The 20,010-nt window shown below is 43.2% G+C and overlaps 1 protein-coding gene across 5 annotated transcripts in view; it reads right to left on the reverse strand.

The window, feature by feature from the left end:
- The window catches only part of LOC137518766 (glyoxylate/hydroxypyruvate reductase B-like), a 105,725-nt gene that overhangs the window by 83,723 nt on the left and 1,992 nt on the right, over positions 1-20,010 (reverse strand). Inside the window, exon 2 of one of the 5 annotated variants that reach the window (XM_068237020.1) lies at positions 19,560-19,721. The exons of 3 other annotated variants lie outside the window; for them this stretch is intronic. The gene's annotated coding sequence lies outside the window, so the exon portion shown is untranslated. One more of the 5 variants, XM_068237021.1, reaches the window with a different exon arrangement.

Genomic DNA, 20,010 nt, shown 5'->3' on the forward strand with positions numbered 1-20,010 from the left:
AAAAGACATGATTCTACTTTGGAATATGCGTAGGTAATGATCGCGCACTGTAACTGGGAGGGTTCGAAAATAGTATAGGAGTTTGGGTAGGTATGTCACTTTAATTGAGTTAATTTTACCTAGCCAGGATAAAGGGAAGGTAGACCATTTGTTTGTTAAAGCTGAAAGGTATTTAAGGGGGGGGGGGGGGGTAGTTGGCTGAGAAAAGGGAAGAATATGAGGGTGTTAATGTGATGCCCAGGTGACGGAGTGTTTGTACCCAGTGAAAAGGGGATGCCTCTTTAAGGGCTTTGCATCGTTGTGGGTCTAGAGAAATGTTCATAGCTTTAGATTTCGCCACGTTAATGCGGAGGCCTGAGACTTCTGCAAAGGTGTCAAATGCTTTAAAGAAAACCTGTACTGAAAAAAAGTTCCTCTGGGGGGTACTCACCTCAGTAGGGGGAAGCCTCTGGACATTATCGAGGCTTCCACCTTCCTCCTGTGTCCCACGGCGGTCTTGCTGCAGCCCCCGGAACGCACAGACGACAAATCCGACAGCCTGTGCAATATTTACCTTTTCGGGCTCCAGCGGGGGCACTGTTGTGGCTCTTCTGACAGAGATAGGCGAAAATAGCCGATCTCCGTCGGGTCCGTTCTACTGCGCAGGCGCATGAGAATTGCGCCAGCGCAGTAGAGCGGCCCCTACAGAGATCGGCTATTTTCGCCTATCTCCGTGGGAAGAGCGGATACTGCGACTGCGCTGGAGCCACGGAGGTAATTATTTACATCGCCGCCGCTCCGGGAGGATTTTCTCCGCCACCATGGGACCGAGGAGGACGGGAGAAGCTTCAATAGGATCCGGAGGCTTCCCCCACCCGAGGTGAGTACCCCCCAGGGGAGTTTTTTTCATTACAGATTTTCTTTAAGAGCATTGGGTATCGAGATGAGGGGTTGGGTGAGGAATAGGAGGGTATCGTCAGCGAACATTAGCAACTTCTGGTTTATACCTGCCCTCTCTATGCCTTTGATATCCACATTGTCCCTAAGGTGTCTTGCGAAAGGTTCCAGGGCTAACATAAAGAGTAAGGGAGACAGGGGACACCCCTGCCTCGTGCCTCTGTTGATTGAGAACACTTCGGAGCTGTGACCAGAATAACGTGGGGTGGGAGTAGATGCCCTCTATCCAATTCAAAAAGTTGGAATCAAGGCCCCATCTGCGGTGGGATTGTTTTAGATAGGCCCAGGAGAGGGTATCAAATGCTTTGAATATGTCAAGTGAAATGCCACATATTTTAAAATGTAATTCCGTGAGAGCCATACAATATGTTTCAAAGTGGGCAGTAGCGCTCAAGTCCTTTTTGCCATGGTGATGTGTATACAGTTGATCCGTGGGCCAGCAGAAGTGTCAGACACGTCTTCAGCTTCTTTTGGGTTTCAGCAACATCAGCAATTTCCCCAAGAGGCAGACAGGAGAAATACCGACTAACAACTTGTACAATTAGCTAGCTGACTTCGGAGTTGATTTACTTTGTAGGATGAGATCAAGTGACAGGCAGCCTATTGAGCAAATCAAAGTGTAGGGATCTTGTCCTACAAAGTCACTGGACGTGACAGGATCCAGAGTGGGACAATTGGACCAGCTGTTAGTTTTGAGAGGAGTGTGAGTAAGTTAGTAGTGCATTCTACAGCAGTAGCGTGCCTACTTACAAAATTGTAGTTGCGCTGCCACACTAAGCTGCGCTGCTTGAACATTGTAGCTTAGTGAATCAACACCTACTGATTTGTCTGTGAGGCTGATGTAGCCATCAAAAGAGGCACATCTGGCTCCCGACCCATAGGTTCCCTACCTCTGTGTTAGCCTATAGAGCTGTAAGGACAAGTCTTGAAAAATGGCGCACCAACCACCTGCCATAGATTTCAACACACTATTGAATTTTGTTACCCATCCATCCACTCAAAGACAGTATAAATGTCTGTAAACTCCAGATGCCCCGACCTTTTTTTCTTCTAATTGGAAGTTTACTCTCTCAGAAATTGCCCTACAAATAGACCAGTAAGGCCTGCTACATTCTCACCTGCAAAGGACCAGCTCTGTCCTTCCATTGGAGGTATAGTACAACCACTTGCACATTAGTTGGACTACAAGGTTCAGTATACCTTATGCTGGATACACACGGTGCGTTCCCGCACTTGATGCGCCGCTAGATTCCCGTCGATTCGCGTCAACTCGATTATTTCCGACATGTCCGATTCGCGTTTCGATGGATCGTTAAGTCAATTTGGCATACTTTACATGTAAATCGACCTAACAATCATCAAAATGCGCTTGGAAATGCTCAGAAATAATCGAGCGGCCGGAAATTGAGCGGCGCATCGAGTGCGGGAATGCACCGTGTGTATCCAGAATTAGGGCTGCATCGGCAGGCTGGAAACATTACTGGAATGAATGAAGGAGGCACTCAACTGTGGAAAAGTAAACTTTTTCACAGTTGAGTGCCTACTTCATTCATTCCTGGTTTTCCAATTGTGGAGGTGGTGATTGTGCACCAGTGGAGCAGGCTATAGCCCTGTGTGAGTGACTGTGTTTGCCCCTACACTTGGTTCTGGAAACCTTACTGGACTGTTATACTGGCTGTGAAGGATAGCGGACCCGCTGCCAACAGGCATGAGGCAGCGGGCTCCGCTTCCCGGACTCCCACCGCCGGCGTGCCGCCGAGCGGGGCTGTGCGGTTGGCGGAGTCCGTATGCTCGGCGGACTCCGCCGCGCAGTTGCCTCCCGTGGGGTCTCCTTCGCCGGCACTCACCCGGCACTTGGCACGCACGTGCGCGAGGAGACAGGAACTTTATCGTTCCCGAAGAGGAGTCAGCTGACCAGGCTAGTCAGCTGACCAGGCTGGTCAGCTGACTCCAGCAGGGCCAGCGATTGGCTGGGCAGCTGGGGGACGCTGCTAGAGCGTTCCCCAGCATAAAAGGAGCTCTCTGTCAGTTGCTCCTTGTCTGCTGTCGTGAATACACATTCTGTGTTAGTGCTAAGACCTTAGTGCAGGCCCCTGGTGTTGATACTAAGGATTTCACACCTTAGCTTAGGAATATTGTTGTATATTGATCTGTGTTTTGACCCTTGCTATCCCTGACTACTCTATCTCTTGCTGATCTTGTACCTTTGCCTATCTGATTCTTGTTGCCGACCTCTGCCTGTCTAACGATTACTCTTCTGCCTTCCGCTCCTGTACTGCCGCCGACATCTATGTTGCCGAACCCTTGCCTGTCTGACCTTTCTCCCTTCAGTGGAACGTCTCCCACTGGAGGGTTATCTCTGAGGCTTGCCTCTCCGAGACGCCTGCCCCAAGCAGACGATTACTGCAGGGGGTCGAGATTCCTCACTCAGCCTGGTTAGAGGATCTCACTCACGGGGTTCCCATTCAGAGGTAACCACACCTCTGAGGAATTGCCGTGTGGTGGACATTTCCACACTATCTGATATATTACTGTCTTTATTGTGTTCTTTTGTTGGTGTCCAGAGGTTAGCAATATATCGGATTATCGGTGATACTGCAGATCATCAATAATCGGGTATATATCTGCATTCTTGGTGATACTGCAGATCGCCAATAATCAGATTCTCTCTGCGTGCTGACACCAATCATGACACTGGCCTTCAAACAATTTTAGTAATTGACCAGCACCTGACAATTAGTACTGTGTATGATTTCCAAAAACATACAGATAAGTTAAGTGGCTCCCTCTAAAAAAAATTGGCCCTAGACTACAGTACTTACACTACATAATATGGACATATGGCAATGGTAGGGATTAGATTGTGAGCTCCTTTGAGGGACAGTTAGTGACAAGATATATATATATATATATATATATATATATATATATATATATATATATATACTGTACAGCGCTGCGTAATATGTCGGCGCTATATAAATACTAAATAATAATAATAATGATTTCTGTGGTGCAACCAACATAAAAACACCCTCAGTATAGGTAGGTAGTAAGGTATAGTAGCCCCCAGTTTACGTAAAAAGTATAGGTTACACAGTTCTAGGTGATATATTTTTTTCCATTTAGTTACTCTGTGTGTTTAACACAAACTTGTATAATTTGGATCTAACATAAGCAAACATACAAACTGAGGTAGTCTGTATCAAGGTGTAATGATTTTTATAATTGCACACGACATGAATCAAAATCTATTCTGTATCCGGGTATGGTGAATGGCCCACCCGTTCCATCCTTTTCACCACCGAGTCCTGTCCCGAGTAAACCAAAATAAGTGACCGTATAAATGTACATGCCGTACTACAAAACAAATAAGCATGCTGTCAACAAAGAAGAAACTTCAAACCAAAAAATTCCCCATTACTTATCAGCAACAAAAGTCGCCATGTAACAAGATAATGAAAAAAACAAAACATTTATCAACTACATATGATATTCCAGGACTCACTTCCAGATACAGCTATAAAAATATAGTTGGGAAAAATCCTTTGTACAGTGAAGGATCAAAAACACAGTCCTTGTTAAAGGCAATTCACCTTGCCTATTTCACACTTGTATTGTTCTAGTAAAAGGACTTTTAGGTCATCAAGAAAAAAAGAGGAACTGGAATGCAGTCTTGCGGTACAAAAAGCACTTCGAAAACTTTATTAACACACATAAACTGACAAAAAAATAGTTAAAAAGGGTATCCTTTGGTTCCACATAATCAGTCTTCACACATTAGGCAATATGTCTCCATACATTGAACAATATGTTATAGACAACAGTAAAGAAGGTTGACAAGTGTATTGATCTGGCTTAGCTTGATGAGTAGTTGCAACCTTAGTAGGCATGTGTTTTTAAAGGCAACGACACATGATCTTTTTGGGCTTTTTTTGTAATATGAATGCCCTTCATCAGGCCGTAATACACAGTTCTGTATGGTTTAACCACAATGAAAGCAGCCAAAAGTAAACAATCACAATGGTAAGGGGCATCTAAACCAACTAGATGCACACCGTGGCTATCCCAGAGCGCACTAAAGCTGGCCATACACTGGCCCGATTTGCTTCCGTTTCGCCAGCAGATTCGATCACTGGGATCGAATCTGCTGCCAATCGTTCGCGCTACACGCCGAATTTCGATCCATTTCGTCCGATCCCGTTGATCGCTCCGTGCGGAAAATTACCGTCGATCGCCCGCGGGTAGGGAGCGCGTCGCTAGCGGCGTTCGAGTGCCCGACGACCGACGCAATAGAGCCTGCATACATTACCTGCTCCGCCGGCGCGACTCCAGTCCCCCGGTCACCGCTGCTCTGTCTGCGCTCTGGTCTCCAGGTCCGGCATGCCTCACTTCTTCTAGCCCGGCAGGAAGTTTAAACAGTAGAGCGCCCGGGGGCAGTCGCGCCGGCGGAGCAGGTAATGTATGCGGGGGGGGGGGGGGGGGGGTTGGGAGTGGCGGCGGCAGCAGCAGCACCGCCACAACAGATTGCGAACGGTTTAAGGCTGAAATCGGTTCACAATCTGTTTGCAGTAAAGGTAGCCATACGATCCCTCTCTGATCAGATTCGATCAGAGAGGGATCTATCTGTTGGTCGAATCTGATGGCAAATCGACCAGTGTATGGCTACCTTAAGAGAGACGCTAATCAGACGGGAGCGTCTCTCTTAGTGCGCTCTGGGATAGCCACGGTGTGCATCTAGTTGGTTTAGATGCCCCTTACCATTGTGATTGTTTACTTTTGGCTGCTTTCATTGTGATTGAGCCATACAGAACTGTGCATTACGGCCTGATGAAGGGCATTCATATTACAAAAAAAGCCCGAAACGAACATGTGTCGTTGCCTTTAAAAACACATGCCTACTAAGGTTGCAACTACTCATCAAGCTAAGCCAGATCAATACACTTGTCAGCCTTCTTTACTGTTGTCTATAACATATTGTTCAATGTATGGAGACATATTGCCTAATGTGTGAAGACTGTGTAATGATCTGTGTCATCCTGCTGGTGGCAGCACTAGGAACTTGAGGTGGACTTCAGCTGTCTACCAGCAGGTGGCGCTCATATTGCTGGGAGCAGTGCAATTCCTCGGCTCACCAGCAGATGGAACTGTGAAAGACTCTGGTCAGTCACCTGAGCAATGTGCTGCATATTTAGTCCTATGGGAGAAAAGCGCTATAGAAATGTTATTGTATTATTGTATTGTATTATTGTATTTAAGGCCGGACTTCCTAGCAGCACATTGCTAGGTCATTGTGTCTTGTTCCTGCAGTGTTGTGACTCTGGCCATCTGTCCTGTATCCTGAGCTCCTGGTATTTTGACTCCTGCTTGTTCGACTAATCTCTTGTCTTCTGATTCTGTACTTCTGATCCATTCTGATTTCCTGGTATTTGATCCTTGCTAGTCTGACGATTCTTCTGTGTGCTGATTGTGTTGAGACGTGTCTGTATATATTGTATTATTGTATATATTCTCATATTGTGTGGGTTGCAGTATATATTTGTATAGATAGATAGTCAGGGTTCTGGTATTTGTGGTGCACCACGCGTTGTTTGATTGTATATTGTATGTGTATGGTGATCTGCATTTGTACACTTGCATTATTGTAATAAAACACATTTATATTCTACTCTGTTGTGCAGACATCAGTATTTCTATTGTGATCTTCCAGTTTGTTAAACCAAAACGATTGCCATGCAGAGATCGTGGATCTGCCAGTCTAGTTCCAGTCACGACCACGATCTGCATGACCAATCGTTACAGACTGATTATGTGGAACCAAAGGAAACCCTTTTTAACTATTTTTTGTCAGTTTATGCGTGTTAATAAAGTTTTCGAAGTGCTTTTTGTACCGCAAGACTGCATTCCAGTTCCTCTTTTTTCTTGATCCCTTCCGGATACAGACAGAATAACATTGTACACAGGACGAATATCATTTTGAAGCAGAACATGTTCATGTTCTCTTGTACTGTCCATATTAATAACTTTTCACAAATATACCCAGTACTACTGCATAATAAATTGAACACAAACAGTTGTAAATAATTTGATAAAGTAAAAAGAAACGACATTAACATTTACAAGCTTACAAAGTCAGGTAGATGAACCAAAGCGTGATTGCTTATGGCGTAACAATTCACATTTGTCTGGTCGGGGGATCTTTGCTATGTTTGCTGGAAGTTTATCAGACATCGAAACCCAATTTGACGAAACACTTCCTTCACATAGTCCAAGTGTCTCTACCAGAATATCTTGTAGGTAATCATATTCGCGCTTTTTGTACACTGGTTTGGTACACCATTTGTTTCTTCCTTTTGGAGCAGCGAATTTTACCCTCTTAGTGCCCAACTCTCCACTAACACGTGTCTTTTTAATAACCTCAGCTTGTTGTCTTTCGGCATTGTGGTTATTTGCGAGTGCAGCCAGGATGGTTCTTGAATACATGCTATCAATTCCAAAGTGGAGTCTCTTGGTTCTGTACTTCAATACAGAACTATGGTAGACTTCCAATGGCCCTGTGTGGCATGCCCATGTTAAATGTTTAAAATCGGCAATAAAGTCTTTGTCAGTCACTATGTTTTTTAGTGTCTTATAGGCCGTCGTATCAGCATGTAGCCAGGGTGATGGGTTGTCCTGGGAATCTGACAATGCAGAATGTCTGCACTGTTGCACAACCCCATCTTCAAACCACTCATGCTCATTCATTATGTGGTGAGTGAGTTTAACCCTCCTGGCGGTTTGCTAAAAATCCGCCAGGGGGCAGCAAATGCGGTTTTTAAAAATAAAAATTTTCTTTTTCATGTAGCGAGACAAAGTCTCGCTACATGATAGCCACTGCTCAGCGGCATCCCCCCAGCCCCTCCGATCGCCTCCGGCGATCGGAGATCAGGAGATCCCGTTCGAATAACGGGATTTCCTGGAGGGCTTCCCCCGTCGCCATGGCGACGGGGCGGGATGACGTCACCGACGCCGTGACGTCAAGGGGGACTCCGATCCACCCCACAGCGCTGCCTGGCACTGATTGGCCAGGCAGCGCACGGGGTCTGGGGGGGGGGCCTGCAGCGCGACGGATAGCGACGGATAGCGGCGGCGATCGGGCACTGCACGCAGCTAGCAAAGTGCTAGCTGCGTGCAGCAAAAAAAAATTATGCAAATCGGCCCAGCGGGGCCTGAGCGGTGCCTCCCGGCGGCATAGCCCGTGCTCAGCACGGGCTTACCGCCAGGGAGGTTAAGCCAGTTTTGCTCAAGTCTGTTAACTTTATTTTTACATGTTTTGATGCTCCACCACAAGTGAGTATTGATTTTGTCAATCCAGTATTTCAGAGGGCCACACCCTGCTCGCTTGCTTGCTGCCCTCATTTTCTGGCACAAGTTTTTGGCAAAGTGCCACACATCAAATTGATGATCAATGTCCGGGTAGCTTTCTCTCAAGCATTTGCAAATGCTGATGTGCCTATCGGAGGCAAATTGTAAGATATCAAAGTTGTTTTCAACAGCACGTTCCATACATTTCTGGAATCCAAACTTTTCCACTGCTGCTGAGGAAGTACATTGTGTTACCTGGACCACCTCAAAGGCCTCGATACATAAGGCATTCCCGCATGCGGAAATGCTAAAAACAGCTGACTTTACCGACCACATAGCAAAATGTGTATTCATAAGGGCTGTTTCCGCATGCGAAGCGGACTTTCCTGAGCAGATCGATAAATGACCACATTGTGCGGTGATTCTATGCGGAAATGTAACAAAAAGTTAATTCATAAAAATTAGTGCAGGCGGTATGCGGACATCGAATACCGCTCCCTCTGAGGTAGCGCTAAGCATGCGGAGTACATGTAAGTGTATGGGACAGACCTCCCAAGCAGCAGCAGAGAGAACACCACACGGAGGGACTCGGCCAGCTTCTCCTGTTTCAGCATGCCTACCGACAGCCTACAGCGGGATATTTCCGCACTCCTATCGCAACTAGTAACATTTTTATGAATGACCACCCATAAGGCTAAAATACCGACAGCGGTGTTTCCCCGCACGGATTTACTTTACAGACAGCACTTTTATGAATCGAGGCTGTAGGAGTCTATCTCAATACATTCAAAACCAATTGCTTTCAGTACATATATAATACATGTTTTCAGGCCTGGAGTAAAGGATCACAATTGACAATAGAGTGTCTAATAGTGAAGGTTTACTAACACATAAAATAAGTTACACAGCTTTTATACATTCCAGTGCTAGAGCTTCCGTGACAGCTAAAAATACAAAACACAGTGCATTACCATAGTAGATCACTAGTCAGTGTCTCTAATGTCAGCTAGTTCCTTGGGAATCAGCTGTCTACTCAAATCCCCTTGTCACCATAATGTATATATATCCAGTAGGAAGTTACACCCTTATACTAAAATACCCTTCTTGGTTTATGCAGAAAACTCTGACTATTAAATAAATCTTATCAATTCCCTCCTTATTATCCCCATATAGGGATAATCTAAAAAGTAGTCTATTCTAACATCAATCTTTATCTAAACTATGTGACAGATATACCATGGTACAACATAAACCTAGGAAGGACTGTAATTCCAATATAATATTATTCATCACTATCTAGTGGGTGATAAGAATACATACAATTTTATGCAATTATAATAATATTCATACATCTCAGTAACAAAATCAGTTCCTGAAAATAACAGAGCGCCCACAGAAACAAAAATGGTCACTGAGAGGTTGATCCTTTTTTCCTATCAATTTCCTCATTAATTCTGAAAGGATAAATCAATACTAAAAGTTACTCATAAAACCTAATACTAACTAAAGGTGTTTATCTACAAGAAATTATTATTGTCTAAAGTGAGGCATCGGAAACATTTTAAACTAGATTAATACACTACACATACATTAAGTACAACAACACACTCCAACTAGCAATGTTCTTTAGGTTTAGGTGATGTCAAAATATCAGTTCATCACTTTTCCTCCAAGCTCATAAAACAAAAAGAATAAAACAAAAATAAAATGGTTCTTGTCTGCTGATATTCGGTAATCCGGTTTATTCATATTCATAGTATGATGAAAGAGTATTGTCCATCTGGATGATGACAGAAGGTGATGGAAACAATCCATCCTCATAATGAACACAAATATTCTTCTGTCAAGCTCTTGAAATAACAATGGGAGCCAAGAGCCTGACGTGCAGCCTGCGTGGTTGCACTAAGTCCTGTGGGAGGCATTATTGTGGCCTGAGCACCCACAAGGAATCAAACTTGCAACAAAAGCTTCAGGTGAAGAACTTGCAGCCAGGTTGTAGAAAGCAGGGAAAGGTGAACTCACTTCTCATCCCAGATGGTAGTTGGGAAAGAGACCTCACATCACAGCTGTTAGAGGCGGAGTTCCTTCCAAAGGCAAGATGCAGCTATTACCACCACAGGAGCAGACCAAGGCATGTAGGTTCATCCTCAAAGCAAAGAATCATCTCTCTAAGGCTGCCGCAACCCAGCAAAATGGAATCAAAACGAACAATCTCCAAGTCTTGTAGAAAAGCAGGTGACATCATAGATGAATCTTCAAGTGGACAAGTCTATCAACAACACTTGTACAGGCAATTAGTAATCGATATATAAGGACAAGAGTTCAAAGTTCATCAAATTATATGAGCCAAAGAGGTAGAACAAAAACTCTCAAAATGATATAGAATGTCCATCAAAAAATGTTGAGCTTGGAGGGTGTGTGCTTATTGCAAAACTTAAATACCACATGTGTAGTTCTTCAATTATACCAATTATTCATATAGTAATGTGCGTCACTTATTGCAATATAAACAAGTACATGTAACCTAAAATAAGTGTTATTGTTTTCATAACTAAAACAGAAATATTCTAGAACACCCACATATATACTACACTCTCTAAATATATCTGTCAGTATAAATACGTTTAAGACTAAAACGAATAGAATCTATTTCTCTCATAATTAATCAGCATATTCTGCTATGTGTGATGTCTTTAAATGGCAATAATTATAATATTTAACTCTCAGGACTGTTTCACACCACAAGAGATTAGCTGCCCATGACATGGTGATTTTCCAGTGTTTTTGATGTGAAACAGCGCTGAGAAAACCAGATATTTCCCATTAAACATATATGATTAAACAAATATCTTACTCATTTATATCTTCATATTTTCATTTTCATGCAGCTTATATGCAATTTGTATTTTATTATTATAACTTCCTTATTTCATAAACTTAAAACCCCATCTTTAAAATCATTATTTAGCCTTGCTTAATAACGTCCTTATCACTTCCCCAACACAGATTTCATAAAAAGCAACCTGCACATTTACACCTTTCAGGATTTTAGGATATTTCCATAAAACCTCTCACCTCCTATCTAATTATACTGCAACATACATTTTCTGCCTACAGTATGTCTCACGGAATAAGAAATCAAATCACTGGTTTTTAGCTTAATGACAGCATTTAGTTTATATTAAAAATATTTGCATCCCCCTAAAACTCATTGGCACAAAGACATTTCTTAGGAACATTCAATATCTTTGTGTCAATAGTTTTGGACTTTCTTCCATGTTTCTAGTTAAGGTAAACATATGCTCAGACTGATAATAAAAACTTACAATAATAAACATAACTAACCACTCCATCCCCTTTTTTTTTTTTTTTTTTTTTAAACACAGTAGGAAGAGTGGAGAACCCCTGTCAGGTCACTTGACCGACCCCTTGCTTCAAACTACTCCCAATTACCAAAGCTTCCAATCTAGCATAGTAAGAAGGAGATGGGAATGCTTGGAATTTTTCACAGCAGAGACACAAACAGCAATAAAAACCTGGAGAAGATTCCAACTATTCCTAATCTATTTAAAACCAACAAAATACAGCTTTGTAATCACACCACACTATAATACTAGATAATGACAGACTTAATGACTGTTGTACAGAAGGTATTGATCAACTGATGGTACAAGAAAAACATTATCAGGATGGTTGATCAGAAACTCCTATTCCAGCAGTCCTTGCAGCACAGACTGTCTGATCTGCAAACTGTATTTATTTATTTATTTATTTTTTTTATCGCAAGCATTGATGACATAGGTAAACCAGCACTAGTGGTGTGGAGTAGCGACCTGCACCCAAACACAACACTATGACAAGTATCTCCCAGCACACACATTATGTACCACCTAGATTCTTACATGAGGTACTGCTGATGGTGCCAGGGGGAACTGAGGCTTGATATAGTGAACAAAACATCAAAAATAGTGTTTTAGAAAATATTAAATCTTATTTAGACAACACCAAACTAGTATGTCAGCTAAATTAAAAGCAATAGTAAATGTTTGAAAATTGTTTAGAACCAATTAAGTACCATGATTTAATACTTATTTTTCAAAGGTACATACCAATAAAATGTTGAAAAACACTGATTTACCAGACCTTCTGTAACGGAAAGTAGCCATCAGCTCCAAACTAAAAGAGTTAATATGTCTCAGACTGGAACAGAAGGTAGTCTACAGCTCCCCAGGGTCTATAAATAGCATACCAATTAACCCTTCCTTAAAGCAGGAGGAAAAGGATTTATTGTCCCACTAAACTAGAGGTGCCCATGCTCCTTGACTCGTGAGCTACTTAAACTTTTGTTTTACTTAACATCTTAGTAAGGGGGCTGTTAGGACCATTGTAGTCCCTCACACACTCCAATGAGTTCTGGGTCACCATGAGCTTGCTGGTTAGTCTATACCTCTCGGTGTTACAAGCCCTACTGCATAGAGCCAAATTAATCCATGCCATGCACTGATTGTGGAGCCAATGAGTGTCATCCTGCTCCCAAATATCACTGATATTGCACCGATGAGGATAAAACAATCTGAAACAGTCTGTATGCGTGTTGGATTATTATGGTTCTGTACATATTAGCATGATGACACATCATTGCATTCCAGCAGTTCTGGAGGTGTGTTTAGCTTCTAAGGGTACAATGGTTAATTTGCATATATTCAGCAGTGATGCACTGGGAGACATCTCAAGCTCACTCCAACCTGAATTATCGCAAACTCTTTCCGTGTTAAGAAAGCAAACTTTTATTCTACTTAAACTTGTAATAATCTACCAATGTACCAGTTTAGGAACATAACTGTGTATACAGAATAGAAAAAGTAACGACGTCCACCATTACCCAGTTCGTACCCCGGCACTAGACTGCGAACTAATCCTTAAAATGTCCCTTATCACACAGTCTAGAGAAAATATCAAGGGAACTTAGAGCAGACATTTGAGATGTGTACTACAAGTGCACATCAGGGAATAAGTGTAACAAACAGCATCACAATTCCACAAAAGATAGACCGACATATCCATGGACAGAAAGAGGAGCCAAAGAGGTTGGCTTATAGTCAGCATAATGTCCCCAACACAAACTCCATGAATCAGAATGAATGGGAGGAACAGGAAATAAAATCTTACTTGGCGGCCGCATGTCCATTCCAAAACTTGCTGATTCAGGGAGAGAGCTGAGACAGCTGAGTATGTCACAATAAAGCTACAGACAGGAGTCACAGCATAAAAAACTGATCCGAGAGAAAAAACAAACAAAACAAAAATAAAACATACACGTATAGCGCCTGGCATCATCCAAGCAAAGTCAGTGGACTCCATGCAGTTTGCTAATTTAATATCAAAACAACGTTTTTATTTTATTTTTATTTTTTTTAAACTACATTGCAAGTAATTTATATTATTGTTGATGCAATGTAAACCAATCACCATTGTTGTAAAATAAAATAAAACTGCATTGGAAATAATCAAAAGGATATCATTAGAGCAGGGTATATCCCAAAAAAAAACATTATCTATGAGAGAGGGGTCACTTTTTTATTTTTATTTTATTTATTATTTTTTTTAACCTGCTCATTACTGTCCTACGCTGGGAACCATAAACACCAGTCATCCATTGGAATAATAAAATGTATGGCTATTATCAATGTATGTATGTGTTTCTGTTTAACAATAAAGGTATACATATCTGTCAGGACTTACAAATGGGAGACATAGATTACCAGTTTATGACATGTGCTGTTTATACTGTGTCTGATATTCTAATACCGACTCATATTTGATCTATCTATCAATTCCGGGCTGATTTCTAGTGTCCCATTATCATGTCCTGAGGAAACAATACAGTATTGTAAGGGGAAATGTCCCCAAGAAACTATGAACAGAAACAGATATATGTCTATTCATTCATCTGACAACATACATAAACTGATAGGTGTAACATTGCCACCTATGCTAGAACAACATTGTCTTGCAAACTACAACCACACGGTTTTGTTTTGTTTTCAAAACCAGACAAACATAGTGGCCACAACAACTATAATATACAACATACAGTATACAGATACTACAATAGTCAGTACACTAAAATCACAATATATATATGCTTTCTCATATCCTTTACAGAGATATGGGAATTACATATCCAACCTAGTAGGCCCAAAATAATATTGTGGACATACTGAAAATATATAATTTTAAATGGGAAAGCAGATATGATACCCAATACCAAAAAGTTGACATTATGTTCAATCAATAAATTTCATGAAATAAACATTTACCTTTGCTCCCTAATATACATACAAAACAATCTTTGTAAAATGATGAACAATAAAACATATACTTACAAATATACTTACTTATCCTGTAAAAGAAAAAAATGCTTAGATAACAAAAACTTACTCAATGCTATGTGCAGATAAAATATATATACACAAAGAGTGGAATTCTACTCAAATCTCAGTCCTATGTGAAAGCAATTAAACCAAAAAACCAAAGAAAGAAGAAATATATATATATATATCTTAAAGTATAGTCACTCTAAGAGGCAGAGGACATCTTAGGCAGCTGGTAAATAGCGTGTCTAAAAATAAACACAAGCAGAAAGAAAATTTGGTCTAAGCAAAGAAATGACAACTGGTCAGAAAAAACAAAAAAAAAACCAACGTAAAGTGTTAACCTCTTAGAGAAAAAAAAAACATACCAGTTTGTCAAGTAAACTACGTTCAATGCTTTCCAACACAGATAAAATCTTAGTAGAATGTCAATTCAAGGGAAAAAAAAACATTGCTTACGGACATAAACTTCTATTGCAAATTGCCAATACCCAAGGTGAGAGCACACATGCAATCAATGCAATAGTAAAAGAAATCACATATATGCACAGTCACATATTGCAAAGTGTTAATAGTGGAAAGAAAAAAGCATTAGTAATTTAGAAGCAAGAAAAAGATTCAACAAAATATCATATATGTACTTTAAAGCATTTCCTACATATGTCTCCCAGAGACCCGTGGCACAATATATATATATCCATTACTGGGTGCTACCTAAGCACACCTTTACAATTTTCTACATATGTCTCCCAGAGACTCCTAGACATAACAATATATATTTTCCGCAGGGTGCCCATTCAGCACACCTTCGCAAATTGTCCTCACTGGGTGCTCCCACAGCACACCTTAAATTTAGGGTTCGTTACTAAAGACACAGGGAGCTATGTGGGGACACTGATGTGAGCAGTCAGAAAAGATTTTCTACTTACCCATAATCCGCCTTTCCACTTAGATCTCCCTTCTTATTATCTCACTTCATGACACCAAGAAATGTAGGAGTCTATCTCAATACATTCAAAACCAATTGCTTTCAGTACATATATAATACATGTTTTCAGGCCTGGAGTAAAGGATCACAATTGACAATAGAGTGTCTAATAGTGAAGGTTTACTAACACATAAAATAAGTTACACAGCTTTTATACATTCCAGTGCTAGAGCTTCCGTGACAGCTAAAAATACAAAACACAGTGCATTACCATAGTAGATCACTAGTCAGTGTCTCTAATGTCAGCTAGTTCCTTGGGAATCAGCTGTCTACTCAAATCCCCTTGTCACCATAATGTATATATATCCAGTAGGAAGTTACACCCTTATACTAAAATACCCTTCTTGGTTTATGCAGAAAACTCTGACTATTAAATAAATCTTATCAGAGGCTTAAGTCAATTACTTTCAGAGTCATCAAGTGCATGAACGTATATGCACAGTACTTGGCACTGTGACCAGGAGAGTCACATTGCCCATCACCTGCAATTGTGACTGGCCTGTGTGAAATTTTACACGGCAAAAAATGGGCATGGCCACGCAGTGAGTGGGCGTGGTCATGGGTGGGGCCAAATTTACATGAACTTAGCAGCGGTGTAAGCTACAGATAACGGGCCTGCCCATCGAAATATTGGATGGAGCCCCCTGTCCTTTATTTAGATAATTTACAATCAGTATAGGCATAGATCAAAGATGTATACGCACATACAATTTTGATTGGTCAATCACTGACCAATTTTACACCCCCATGCAGTAAGTGGGCCAACAGACAATGAATTTGATGAACAGAGCTAAAATTGGCTAATCAAAATTGTATGTGTGTACCAGGCTTTACAGCTTATACTGTACATACTAAAAGTAGCAGGGATCAGCATACAATACAGCTGGTTTACAATCAGTAAAGGCACAGAGTAACACCTTATACTGTACACACTGGAGGTAGATCAGCACACAGTACAGGCACTAGAGAACAGCTTATACTGTATATACTGTCAGAGCATACTGTAGGCAACAGAGATCAGCACACTGCAGCTAGCGCGCTGAAAAATATGAGGGTTACGTTGTGCGGCACGCTTAGCACGCCATGCTGAAAAATGGGTGTGGCCATGGACCAGAATGTGGGTGTAGTCACGGGTGGAGACAAATTTACATGAATTTAGCAATGGTGGGACATTAGATCAGGACAGTGGTGGCGAACCTTTTGGAGGCCGAGTGCCCAAACTGCAACCCAAAAGTCACTTATCTATCGCAAAGTGGCAACAGCAATTTAAACTAAATACTGTACAAACGTTTTAACTCATACATGAACATTATGGAAAATCTAAGTTGAAAATAAACTGCGAAGATAAACAATTTCATCCATCCTACTCCTGAAAATTTTATTCTTTTTTTTAGAACCTCCCAGTTTTATTTTCTGTTTTAAAAAAGCTAAAAAAGTAGGTTTAATGCTATTGTCTCATATGATGATGATTCAGCTTTTCCCATAGTCTCGCAGTTAGCAATCATGTGACCCCCAACAAGACAAATTCAGCAATGATGAGGCCCCTATCAAGACAAATTCAGCAATCATGAGGCCCCCAACTAGACAAATTCAGCAATTGTGAGGCCCCCAACAAGACAAATTCAGCAATCATGAGGCCCCCAACAAATCATGTGACCCCCAACAAGACAAATTCAGCAATCATGAGGCCCCCAACAAGACAAATTCAGCAGTCATGAGGCACATAAATAGACAGCATTTCACATAAATAGGCAGAATGCCCCCTTAATATGGTAGACACCTTTCACCTGGCTTCTGAATTCACCTCTACTGGCTGCTGTGCCTGGCAATACTGTTTTTGGCTGGATTGGGGATGATGTGTGGGCTGAAAGGCCTGGCAGTGATGCTGTGGCCTGGCTGGCGGTGATGCTGTGGCCGGGTTGGCTGGCGATGATGCTGTGGCTGGGTTGGCTGGCGGTGATGCTGTGACCTGGCTGGCGGTAATGCCGGGCTGTGCTTGGCTGGTTGAAGTAAATGCTGGCCTGACTGGTGGTGATGCTGTGGCCTTTTTGACAGTGATTCTGGGCTGGTTGGCTGGTGGTGATGCTGGGCTGGCTGGCCTGGATAGTTTAGGTAGTGACAGGTGCCCCCTAGTTAAGGGAGCGCCAGGAGCCCCCCAGTTTAGGTAGTGACAGGAGCCCCCCAGTTCAGGTAGTGAGTGATAGGGACCCCCAGGTTAGATAGTGAGTGACAGGGACCCCCAGGTTAGGTAGTGACAGGGACCCCCAGGTTGGGTAGTAAGTGACAGGCGCCCCCCAGGTTAGATAGTGAGTGACAGGGACCCCCAGGTTAGGTAGTGACAGGGACCCCCCTTTAGGTAGTGAGTGACAGGGACCCCCAGGTTAGGTAGTGACAGGGACCCCCAGGTTAGATAGTGAGTGACAGGGACCCCCAGGTTAGGTAGTGACAGGGACCCCCAGGTTAGGTAGTGAGTGACAGGCGCCCCCCAGGTTAGGTAGTGAGGGACAGGCGCCCCCCAGGTTAGGTAGTGAGTGACAGGGACCCCAAGGTTAGGTAGTGAGTGACAGGGACCCCCAGGTTAGGTAGTGAGTGACAGGGATCCCCAGGTTAGTTTGTGAGTGACAGGGACCCCCCAGGTTAGGCAGTGAGTGACAGGGACCCCCCAGGCTAGGTAGTCAGTGACAGGCACCCCCCAGGTTAGGTAGCGAGTGACAGGCGCCTTCCAGGTTAGGTAGCGAGTGAAAGGCGCCCCCCAGGTTAGGTAGAAAGGGACAGGGACCCCCAGGTTAGGTAGTGAGTGACAGGGACCCCCAGGTTAGGTAGTGAGTGAGAGGGACCCCCAGGTTAGGTAGTGAGTGAGAGGGACCCCCAGGTTAGGTAGTGAGTGACAGGCGCCGCCAGGTTAGGTAGCGAGTGAAAGGCGCCCCCCAGGTTAGGTAGTGAGTGACAGGGACCCCCAGGTTAGGTAGTGAGTGACAAGGACCCCCAGGTTAGGTAGTGACAGGGACCCCCAGTTAGGTAGTGAGTGACAGGCGCCCCCCAGGTTAGGTAGTGAGTGACAGGGACTTCCAGGTTAGGTAGTGAGTGAGTGACAGGGACCCCCAGGTTAGGTAGTGACAGGGACCTCCAGTTAGGCAGTGAGTGACAGTCGCCCCCCAGGTTAGGTAGTGAGTGACAGGCACCCCCCAGGTTAGGTAGTGAGTGATAGGGACCCCCCAGGTTAGGTAGTGAGTGACAGGGTCCCCCAGGTTAGGTAGTGAGTGACAGGGACCCCCAGGTTAGGTAGTGAGTGACAGGCACCCCCAGGTTAGGTAGTGAGTGACAGGGACCCCCCAGGTTAGGTAGTGAGTGACAGGGACCCCCAGGTTAGGTAGTGAGTGACAGGCGCTCCCCAGGTTAGGTAGTGACAGGGACCCCCAGTTAGGTAGTGACAGGTGCCCCTCACTCATCTCCCAGCAGCAGCAACCCAGCGTCAGACCTCAGTATCAGCCGGCGACCCAACCAGTTCGAGCGGGTGCGCACGGACACACCACGCTGTATATAAACAGTAATGAAAGACAGCGCTCCTCTTCTACCATTCCTTATATCTGCAAGAGGTAAACATACTGCACATAGTGCGTTACTGCGATAACTGCAAATGGCCACACTCCCCAGGTGAAAGGTGATGCACACGTGACTTAAAACAATGTGTGAACACGGCAGACTCTTCCACAATAGTAACTGCTCACCAGATCATCTCCACCTCAAATCCAGGTGGGTCTAGCATATGTTGTCAAACAATGACCAGGCTACAGCCACTTCCATCATAGGTAGTAAAGGCTTTAATCCAGATTCCATGTAAAACAAACAATAAAATCGCTCATAGCATAACTCTGTTAAACCAACGATACTGTGCCTGCGCCTTCCAGTGCACTTACGTAGTTCCAGTGAATAAAGCGCCTATCGGGCTGATAAGCCCGGAGGTTTCACACCCTCTGGTGGCGTCAGCGTCCCGTTCCTCCACCGCGGCATCCGCTGTTGCACTCAAAGATCCCGGCCGGCCGGCGAGCACTTCTGCAACTTGGTGACGTCAGACGCACCTGTATATACATGTGTATACATATGTATGTACACACATGTATATAGACATGTACAGTATATAGACATGTGTATACACACACACACACACACACACACACACACACACACACACACACACACACACACACACACGTATTTCTTCAAAGTAGCCTCCTTTTGCTTTGATTACTGCTTTGCACACTCTTGGCATTCTCTTGATGAGCTTCAAGAGGTAGTCACCTGAAATGGTCTTCCAACAGTCTTGAAGGAGTTCCCAGAGATGCTTAGCACTAGCAAAGCACCCCCACA

This window comes from Hyperolius riggenbachi, chromosome 5, assembly GCF_040937935.1.
Source record: "Hyperolius riggenbachi isolate aHypRig1 chromosome 5, aHypRig1.pri, whole genome shotgun sequence".
NCBI classification, from domain to species: domain Eukaryota; kingdom Metazoa; phylum Chordata; class Amphibia; order Anura; family Hyperoliidae; genus Hyperolius; species Hyperolius riggenbachi.